This window comes from Echinops telfairi, unplaced genomic scaffold (assembly GCF_000313985.2).
Source record: "Echinops telfairi isolate 266 unplaced genomic scaffold, ASM31398v2 ScPeMD7_7427;HRSCAF=8465, whole genome shotgun sequence".
NCBI classification, from domain to species: Eukaryota; Metazoa; Chordata; class Mammalia; order Afrosoricida; family Tenrecidae; genus Echinops; species Echinops telfairi.
Genome location: NW_022111327.1, coordinates 14,490,778 through 14,502,072, shown reverse-complemented (window position 1 = coordinate 14,502,072; position 11,295 = coordinate 14,490,778).

Sequence of the window (11,295 nt, the reverse complement as noted above, 5' to 3'; positions counted from 1 at the left end):
GCCTCGTCGATTTCCATAGTGGCTGTACATACCTACAGGTCCACTAACAGTGGACAAGAGTTCCTATCTCTCCACAGCCCCTCCAACACTTGTTACTTTATGATTTTTTTAAATTGGGCTATCTTTCAGGGTGCTAGGTGGTATCTCATTGTTGTTTTAACTGGCATTTCTCTTATGGCTAATGATAGGGAACATTTTCTCATAAGTTTATTGGTCATTCAGTTTTCTGCCCTAGTGAAACTTCTGTTCAGGTCCTTTGCCCACCTCCTCAGTGGGCAATTAGTTCTTTTCTTTATGTAAGCTGGCAGAGTATTGTGGATTTTAGTAATAAGGTCGTTGTCTGGCATGTCATTGCTAAAGATGTTTTCCCAGAATTCTTTCGATGTACACAGGTGTATTATCTTCGGTATATCCTACTTGTTAACTTGTGACTCATCTGTATTTGTGTCCTTTCCTATTTCTATGTATTCCCTGTGCCAAAGTTCTCAGGTTGGTCCCAATTCCCTCACTGACCACCCTAACAGTTTGGAGTTTTACCTCAAGGTCTGTGATCCACCTTAGTTTATTCTTGTGCATGGAGTGAGGTAGCGGGTCTTGCTCCATTTTTCTGCAGGTAGATATCCATTCTTTCTAGTACCACTTGTTGAAGAGGGCATCTGCTTCCCATTGGATATTTTGGGGGCCCTTATCAAAGATCAGTTGTCTGTATGCTGATTATTTTATTTCTGGGTTTTCAGTTCTTTTCCATTGGTTTGAATATGTGTCTTTATACCTATATCTTGTGATTTTGAACACTGTGGCCATATAATATGTGCTAAAGTCAGGTAAAGCAAGCCCTCCCACTGTGTCCTTCTTCTTGAGTTCTCTGCTAATTCTGGGCTTATTCCCTCTCCATATGAAGTTGGTAATCAGTTTTTCCAATTATTTGAAGAAAGATGATGGTATTTGTATCAGGATAGCATTAAACTTATATAGTGAGTGCCTTGGGCAGAACTGACATCTTTACTGTATTAAATCGTCTGATCCACGAGCATGGGATATTCTTCCATTTGTTGAGATCACACTTGGTTTCTTGTAATAGTGTTCTGTAGTTTTCCTTGTATAAATATTTTTCCCCCCAGTCAGCTATATCCCTAGATATTTCAATTTGTGCTTGGCTATTATGGAGGTTACTGCCTTTTTGATCCCCACTTCTGTGGTCTTGTCTGATGTGTATAGCAGTCTGATAGACTTCTGTTTGTTGAGCTTGCATCCTTGCCACCCTGCCATATTCCTCTATTGCTTCCAGTACTCCCCTTGTGGAGCTTTTGGGATTTTCCATACATAAAATCATATTATCTGTGGATAATGAAAGTTTCACCTCTTCCTTCCTCAGGTAAATACCTTTTATGTCTTTTCTTTGCCTTATGCTGTTAGCTAGGACCTCCACTGAGCCAGTGTTACTGAATGAAGAAGTCCAAGTTGCACTGAAGACATTATCCAAAACAAGGCTCACAGAACCAATTGAAATGTTTCAACAATCTGATGGAGCACTGGAAGCACTCACATTTCTATGCCTGGAAATTTGAAATACAGCTACTTGGCCAACTGAAAGAGATCAATATTTGTCCCCATTCCAAAGAAAGGTGACCCACCAGAGTGTGAAAATTATAGAGAAATATAATTTATATCACATGCAAATAATTTTTTCCTGAAAATTGTCCAGCAACAGTTACAGCAGTATATTAACAAGGAGCTGACAGAGGTTTGGGCCAGACTCAGAAGAGGACATGGAACAAAGGATATCATTGCTGATGTCAGATGACTCTTGGCTTAAAGCAGAGAACACCAGAAAGATGTTTGTTTAGTTGTGTTTTATTGACTATGCGAAGTCATTTGACTATGTGGGTCATAACAAACTATGGATAACCTAGAGAGGAGTTAGAATTCCAGAACACTTCATTGTGCTTAGGGGTAACGTTTACATGGATCTAAAATCAATTGTGGGAACAGAATAAGGGAATGTATGGTTTAAAATCAGGAAAGGTGTGTGTCAGGGTAGTAGCCTCTCACCATACGTGTTCATTTTGTATGCTGAACAAATAATCAGAGAAACTGGATTATCTAAAGAAGAACTGGGCACCAGGATTGGAGGATGACTTATTAACAGCCTGTGATATGCAGATGACACAATCTTGCTTGCTGAAAGCTAGGAGGACTTGAAGCACTTGCTGATAATTTCAGCTTTAAGTATAATTTAAAGCTCATTGTAAAGGAGACAAAAATCATCACAACCAGACTAATAGATAACATCATGATAAATGGAGAAAAGAGTGAAGTTGTCAAGAGTTCATCTTGCTTGGAGTGATTACTGAATTAGCAATCAGGAGATCAAAGGACACGTACAACTGGGTAAGTCTAATAAACAAGGCCTCTTTAAAGTGTTGAACAATAAGAGGTTACTTTGAGGTTTAAAATGTGTCTAATTCAAGCCATGGTCTTTGCAATTGCTTCATGTGCATATGAAAGTTGGGCATTGATTGAATGAGGCAAATGAAAGAAGAATCAATGCATTTGAATCAGGGTGCTGGAGAAGAATATTGAAAGTAGTATGGACTGCCAAAAGAACCAACAAGTCAATCTTGAAAGAAGTATAGCCAGAATGCTCCTTAGAGGCAAGGATGGTACAGGGGCAGTGAATTATTTAATGTGATTCTTCTAGTCAAAGTCTCTAACTCCAAACAACCTTTCCCTGCATGGGTTTGTGAAGAAGGTGGGAAGAGATACTGATAGGATTCACCTGTGAATAACTCCAAACAGGATTCCCTGGAGTTGCATGAGCCTTCTGAGAAGCAGAGTGGGTGGGTGGGTGGATCTCATTATCAGCGAGAGCGAGGAGTAGATTGTGTCCTCTGGACCTCCTGTGTCCAGTGAACCCCCAGGATCCAGATGACAACTATACCATCAGAGGAGCAGCAGCAGCAGCAGCAGCAGAATCAGGAACCAAAGCATGGAACTGAGTGGACTTCCCAACCTACAGAGCAACTTAAGGTGAGTGCTTTGGTGCAGGAGTCTGGCTTGCGGAGTGGGATGCCTCTGGGAAATCAGTTGGAGAAGTTGGACTTGCTGACTCATGGAAGTGGGGCTGAGTGCCCTCAGGCTAAGGCTTACTAGATTGTGGGTGCCTCTGTGCACTTAATTCAGGGAACTGGGTTTACTAATCCATGAAGCTTGAACTGAATGCTTTTGAGTTGAGCAGAATGGTATGCACCGTTGGCATTACAACTTGTTAACATTCTAAATAAATCCTTTAATCATGAATCTTGTCTGTAAGTGGTTGTGTAGCCATCACAATGGGTATTAGAACCCAAATATATGCAGTAAATAACATTAATTAAGGTAATGCAAATGGTGAGGCTTCATATTATGTACTTTGGATCTGCTGTCAGGAGAGACCAGTCCCTGGAGAAGGGAGGGAGGTGAGGACGGATCTCAATGAGATGGATTGACAAGGTGGCTGCGACAATGGGCTCAAGCATAGGAACAATTATGAGGCTGGTGCAGGACCAGGCAGTGTTCCATTCTGTTGTATGTACAGTCGCTATGAGTCAGAACCAACTTGATGGTACTTAAAAACAACACAGATTTGCTCACTGCAGGGTGACCACAAACTTCCACTTTTGTAAAACCAAACCATAGTATCTGTGGAGTACAATAAAGGGAATCAAAACCAAACTCATTGCCATTGAAACATAGTAACTATAGAACAGAGTAGAACTACCCATGTGGCTTTCTGAGACTGCAACTCTTTCAGGATTAGAAAGCCTCGTGGTTCTCCTTCTGAGTGGCTGGTGGTTTCAGAATGCTAACCTCATGGTTAACAGCCCAACATGTAACCACTACGCCAACAGGGCTCCTGCAATAAAGCAGAGTGCAATGAAAAGAGGCATGCCTGTTAGTGCTGTTAGTGCAGGTAGTGCTGTTGGGAAAGCATTAGGCTGCTAATCGCAAGATCAGCAGTTCAAAACCAGCAGTGGCTGTTGGAGGGAAAATTTGATAGCCTTAGAAACTCTACATAGGGTCACTATGAGTCGGAATTGACTAGATGGCAATTAATTAAAAAACTATTTGTACCTGTAATATGCCCTGTGAATCTATATTCCATAAACAAGTACATTAATTGAAACTATTCATGTCTAGAGTAAGAACCATCACCGCAGCTGAGCCACTTTCTTCTTGGATGTTCCTTCCGATGGAAGCATGAGTGGCGAACATTCTCCCATCTGAACCTTAAGGTAAGCATGGGCACTAGGAGAAAGACACTGCCCATCTTAAACAAATCCATCTGTGAACTCATGGTCCATCTAACACAGGTAATGTTTGAAGGAGCTCTGGTTGGCAGCCCAAACTCACCATCCTGTCCATAGCAGAAAGATGCGGCAGTCTGCTTTCATGAAGATTTACGGCCCCCTCCTTTTTCACGGACCTGGCCTCCATGACATTATTCTTTTCCTAAGAAGCTGTTCCTTAAGGAGCTTTACAAAACAGTCAGAGACCAGGCACTTGATGGGAGGGATTGTTGGACTTATGAACTAGCCCTGAAATCTCCTTCTTCTGGTCTTCAGTTAACAATTTGCTGTTTTTAATGATAGAAAACATTTTGATGGTCTCTCCCTTTGACAAAGAGGCCCTGACAGTGCAGTGGGCTATGAATAGTCTCTTGCAGTAGTGATTTAAATCGTGCAATAGCCCAATATTTGATGTGCACTCTACATCAGCGATTTTCAACCTTTGGTCACGACTCCTTTGGGGGTCGAACAACTCTTTCACAGGGGTCGCTGGATTCATAACAGTAACAAAATGACAGTGATGAAGTAGCAATGAAAATAATTTTATGGTTGGGGGGGTCACCACAACATGAGGAACTATATTAAAAAGTCGCAACATTAGGAAGGTTGAGAAGCACTGATCTACATACTAGGAGTAACTTATGGCTGCTCCTGCCTCAGTCCATGAATGATCTGACAGGGGGCTTCTTAGCATTGCGCTGTTAACCACAAGAGATGAAATTCAAATCTACCAGTCATTCCATGGGAGAAAAATGAGGTTATCTGCTTCCACAAATATTTAGTACATTCTGTTCTGTTCTATAAGGTTGCGATGAGTTGTGGCATGTTGAAAAACAAAGCTTTGTTTTAATGGCCTGTCACAGACAAGTCAAAATTATGAGAAGAATATTGCTATCTGGAAGGTGATTAACAATTATAGTGAGAACTTACTGAGTATTCAGTGTGAGCCAGAGATGAATAAATATCATCTCTTTAATCTTCATAGCAGTTCTACGAGGCCTCATTTCTCAGGTATGGAAACTGAGCTATAAGGATGTTAGGTAAGTTCATGATAGCCACAGTGGTGGGAGCAAGATTCTAACTTCAACACAAAGTCGGTGCTCTTAACTACTACACTTTATTGATGGATGCATGGATGGATGAACAAATGGAGTGCAGTGGAAAGCATCATGGGGTGCAGGGATTTCAGTGTTGGATTATGATCCCCAAACCTGATCCAGGTACTGTTTATATGTTTATTTTGAAATTACAAAATGTTTTAAAAGAGTAGAGCTTTGAATACACAGCTTTCCATTTTTATCAAAACATATACAACCTCAGAGTCCAACAGTCCTAGTTGTTTTTGTTTCCATCTGCACGGACATGTGCTCCGCCTGCCACTTCCAAAAGGGGAGACTCGCCAGTCTTCTGGCCAGTAGCTTTCCTTTTTAGTGAAGACCCCAAAAAAGACACTCTCCTCAACAACTTTCCAAGCTCTTCTTCTCTGTTCTTATTATTTATGTAATTTTTTATTAATTGGGTATTAATACATAGATCATTCCATAGTTCAATCATGTCAAAGAATATTTTGCAATTGTTACCAAAATCCGTTTCCAAATATTTGTTTTCTTCTTGGAGTCCTTGACATCGTCTCTCTTTTACCCCCACACCACCCCCTACAACCCCCCCAAAAAAACCCCTACTTGCTATCCCTATAGGTTCATCAATCTTGGGTTTCATGTACTGAATACCAGAAAAAGAGTTAACACAACTTCAAGAGGGTGACAACCAATGACATAAAACCTCTGAAATAAATCCTAATCTGAACAACAACAACACAATACAAAAACAAACAAAACTACAGAAAATGTTGAAACCAGTTAAGGTCCAGCCTTCATCATAGGGGTGGGGGTGGGGGATCAACTGGCAAAGTTTTAACTGTTCAAGTCAGGTTTATCCCTTTGACCTATCTTCATCTCTCAAATGCAATCTGTTTAGTAACTATGCCTCCCCCATCCCTCAATTATGGAAAGAGGGAGATCACTGGAGGATTATTTCCTATGTACTTTCCACAAATGTATCTTGGGTTCCTACTGTCATCGTAGCCTTCTGAAACCTGGATTCTCATAATTTAGGCTCTGATAATAATCCCTCCTTCGACTTCAGATTATCTGATTTACAGTCCTTTGGTGACTGATGATGGTGTGCTTCTTCCATGTGGATTTAGTTGACAAGACAGCTGCTTGTTTGGAGACAAGTCTTTTAAGACCCTAGGTACTATTTTATGTGATAGCCGGGCACCATCTAATTTCTTCACCACATTTTGCTATAGCACCCATATTTTCTGTGTACCCTTCCTGAGGTTGAGTATCAAACAGGGCCATGGTGTAAGAACTAATTCTTCTTAAGTTGGAGCTAGGAATTCACGAGAGCCCAAAGCCCATTCCTGGATGTATCTTTTTTTGTTTGTTTAGTTAGTTTTTTATCTGCCTTTACCTTCCTTTCAAAACCTCCTTGTTAATTGATGGTAGAGTCTTATCGATCACCCCCTTGGGGCATAATGATCTTCCCTTAATATTGTCTTTGATTAGCCCCTGGTACTAATTTTTTAAAACCCCATTGAAAGAAGGATATTGGGCCAATATAGTCTAACTCCATATCACACAGGTACTGTTTTTTATTCCTAGCTGGAATATTGGTCCCAAATCTCTGCATGAATTGCCTGAATGGTAGGAGGGGGATAGAAGAGTGTGTGACCTGAAAGACATGGCTTTCAAATATTCCTCTTCTACAACCTAAAGCAGGCCACCTTAAACCCAAGCTTCTGTAGATAAGGGAACAGCGGGTTTTTCCCCCAGGCAGCAGGTTGAGTGAGAGAAAACCTCCTAGAACCGAGACTTAATATAAAGATGAAAAGGTGGACCCCCCAAAAAGACCTTTCCGCATAAGCCAGAGATGCTTAAAAAAATAAAGCAAATAACCAACCAACCAACAAAACCCCTTCTTGGTTCTTCCAAATGAAATCTCCAGTACTGAGAACATTCCTGGACTGAGGTAGAGGGCAGTCATAAGTTTCCCCTGGGATATAGAGTGGACATCAAATATGACTCTAGTACCCTAAGTCATGGAACACCTTTGAACACTGGTGCTCAACCACAGTACTCTTATCTTAAAAATAAGGGACATAACTTAGGTCTAGCTGAAAGCTGGGATAAATGATCTCTTACAGACTCTTTCAGCTTAAAGATTTTTAAAGACTCATTTTTATGACTTTAGCATTCTACTTTTCTATCTTTTTAGTCTTCAAATCTATACTCACGTTACCCCCAATGGCAAGAAGATTCAAAGCAGGCACAGGGGCAAGTAGGGGACAGAGAGAGAGAGGCAGGTTGTGTTGTCATTAGGAGCCCCGAGTTTGTAGTCCTAAGGAGGGAGTCCCTCATGGAGGAGGGCTCCAATGACAAAGAGGGGGAAAGTCTTTAGGGGACTCAAATGAGAAAGAATAGGCTAGAGCATGGGAATCTAGACCCAAGAAGTGAGAAGATTGGCAGAGTCATGAATCCAATGCATCCAACAGCCTGGATGCATTACTCCCAGCCTTTTTGCTTCCTAACTTCGTGACATTGTGAACAAGTCACTTGATTTTTCTGAGCCACAATAGCTTACTTGTAGAAGATGGGCAGTAATAGCATCTATCTCAGGGCTAAGTAAAATTATGTGTAAGTGCCCAGCACACAGTTAACTTTTCATAAATGGTAGCTGTTCCTGTGATTTTGTTGTCATTATTACTCTGAGACCCCAACTAGGTAGCTAGGGCTTTGGTTGTTTGGTGGTACCTCGTGCCAGGCAACTTGTAATAGTGGGTAAGAGTGGGGGCTCTTGAATCAGATGGGAATCTGACCATAGGTAAATAACATAATCGCTTTGCACTTTAATTTACTTATCAGTGTATCAAATAGGGCAGATGCCAGATTAAGCCATGTACTATCATCATAGCCACCTGAATTTAGACCCTGATATACTCATAACAAAAACAAAACTCACTGCCATTGAGTTGATTCAGACTCATAAGTGACCCTATATGACAGAGTAGAACTGCCCTTATGGGTTTCCAAGACTGTACTTTGTTAGAGGAGTAAAGCCTCATTTTTTGCTCAGAGAGGTGGTGGTTTCCAACTGCAGACTTAGTGGTTAGCAGCCCACTAAACAAACCACATGACACCAGGGTTCCTATACTTATTCTTGCCATTTTCTTTGTAGGAGTTAGAGATGAACCCATTCTCCCAGTATCTGTTTAAACAGACCTGCTGACAATAACATTTTATGACCTACAGGTGAAATGTTGTCAGATCTGCCATGTGAAGAAGATAGCTGGGAAGGAGGTGGACCATCTTGGGTGTGACTGCAATGACCCACAAAGGTATCGCTCAGTCCGTAACCCTAGAAATCTACAAAACCTTCCTGAACTCCCTGCTCAGGGAGGCAGTTTTTGTTGGGCTTGTTCTAAGCTGCTCTCCTTGGGTATCAATACCCAATAAGGTCTTCACTTGTTTCTCTCATTTCTGTATCTAGGATTGGCTATTCGTGGCAGGCACTCTGACTAGCCGAGTTGTGGTAACAATATGACCTGTATAGTCAAGGCTGCAGGCTTGGATTGAGCATAAGTAATATCCTCACTCAAGATGAATTGTCAAATATGTAGTCCATATGAGAAAAGAATGTATGCAGTTCTTGCCAGAAGATGAAAAGGAAACCACTTGAGTTGTCAGAAGGAGCCCAAATGACACAGAGGTTAAGCATTCAGCTAACCAAAAGGTTTGTGGTTTGAACCTACCAGTCACTCCATGGGAGACAGAGGTAGAATCTGCTTCTGTAAAGATTAGACTCCCTTTTAGAACCTTATGGGGGCAGTTATACTCCATCCTATAAGGTTGCTATGAGCCAAAATAAACTCAATGGAAATGAGGTTTAAAAAAATTTATTCAGTTGTTAATGATTAGCCATATCCATGTCCATCTTTCCCTCTTTTAAAAAAATCAATTTATTGGGGGCTCGTGCAACTCTTATCACAATCCATACATCTATCAATTGTGTCAAGCACATTTGTACATTTGTTGTCATTATCATTTTCAAAACATTTGCTTTCTGCTTGAGCCCTTGGTATCAGCTCTTCATTATTCCCCCTTCCTCCCCACTCCCCCTTCCCTCACGAACCCTTGATAATTTAAAAATTATTATTTTGTAATATCTTACACCGTCCGACATCTCCCTTCACCCACTTTTCTGTTGTCCATCCCCCAGGGAGGAGGTTATATGTAGATCCTTGTAATCGGTTCCCCCTTTCTACCCCATCTTCCCTCCACCCTCCCTTTATCGCTACTCTCACCATTGGCCCTGATGGAATCATCTGTCCTGGATTCCCTGTTTCCAGTTCTTATCTGCACCAGTGTACATCCTCTGGTCTAGCCAGATTTGTAAGGTAGAATTGGGATCATGATAGTTGGAGGTGGGGGGAGAGGAACAATTTAGGAACTAGAGGAAAGTTGTATGTTTCATCATTGCTACACTGCACCCTGACTGGCTCGTCTCCTCCCTGAGACCCTTCTGTAAGAGGATGCCCAGTTTCCTATAGGTGGATCTTGGGTCCCCAATCTGCACTTCCCTTCATTCGCAATGATTTGATTTTTTGTTCTTTGATGCCTTATACCTGATCTCTTCGACACCTCACGATCACATAGGCTGGTGTGCTTCTTCCATGTGGGTTTTGTTGCTTCTGAGCTAGATGACCTCTTGTTTACCTTCAAGCCTTTAAGACCCCAGATGCTGTATCTTTTGATAGCCGGGCACCATCAGATTTCTTCACCACTTTTGTTTATGCACCCATTTGTCTTCAGTGATTGTATTGGGAAGGTGATCTCATACAATGGCATGATTTTTTTGTTCTTTGATGTCTGATATGTTCCTTCCTACAAGAATAGCTCATCGTTGTAGACTGCCCCAATATTAACTACTACATTCCACGTGTGGACATCAGGTTCCTCCAACTCTAATCACTGATTCTTTTCAGAGTGCTCATTTAGACTTGTGTTAAGAATGACAATGGACCAATAGATCAGTCATTCCCTGCCCCCACCAACGTTGCCATGACTATGTTGACCATTCTCTTCATGCACTTCTAAAATGCAAGAGGAGATTTGTATAGCAAAAGATTTGTATTTAAGTGAGGCAGGCTATTTTAGGAGTGAATTTTGCTGCACATGTGGATCCAGAAATTGAGATTGACAGGCTGGAAAATAGGTAATTTTCTGCAAAGGGGTGCAATTATGAGAGATGTATGTCAATAAGTGGATTAAAAGCTTTTGACCAGGGTGAATGCAGCTCAAGCATTTGTTAATACACATAAAAAGGAGACAAATATAGACTACCCTGGGCCAAAATGTGAATTGAAAGAAGAAATTGGAAAGCCAGAGAGAAGGGAACTCAGATATACAACGGGGGTTCAAAAAGCTCATGGAAAAATAGAATGGAAAGATAATTAATCCTATAACCAACTTCCATCATTCATGTAAATAGTGTGCACTCACTTAAGGGTTTAATCTAGATGATGTCAAGGAGTCCATGTAGAAAAGGAATGTTTGGAAACTGATTGTGTTAGGAATTGTACATTCTACTTGACATGATTGAAAGTTGGAACGATATATGTATTAAATTCCAACTTAAAAAAAAAGACCACAAACAGAAGGTATTTACCAGAAGTTCACACTCTATGTTAAGCATTCTGGTGAAAATCAATTAAATACATTAGGTTCTTTCACAGGGGTTACCCGATTGATAACAATAGCAATATTACAGTTATGAAGTAGCAACGAAAATGATTTTATGGTAGGGGTGGGTCACCACAACATGAGGAACTGTACTAAAGTGTAGCGACAATATAGGAACGTTGAGAACCACTGCATTAGATGCTAAACAAACAAACAAACAAACA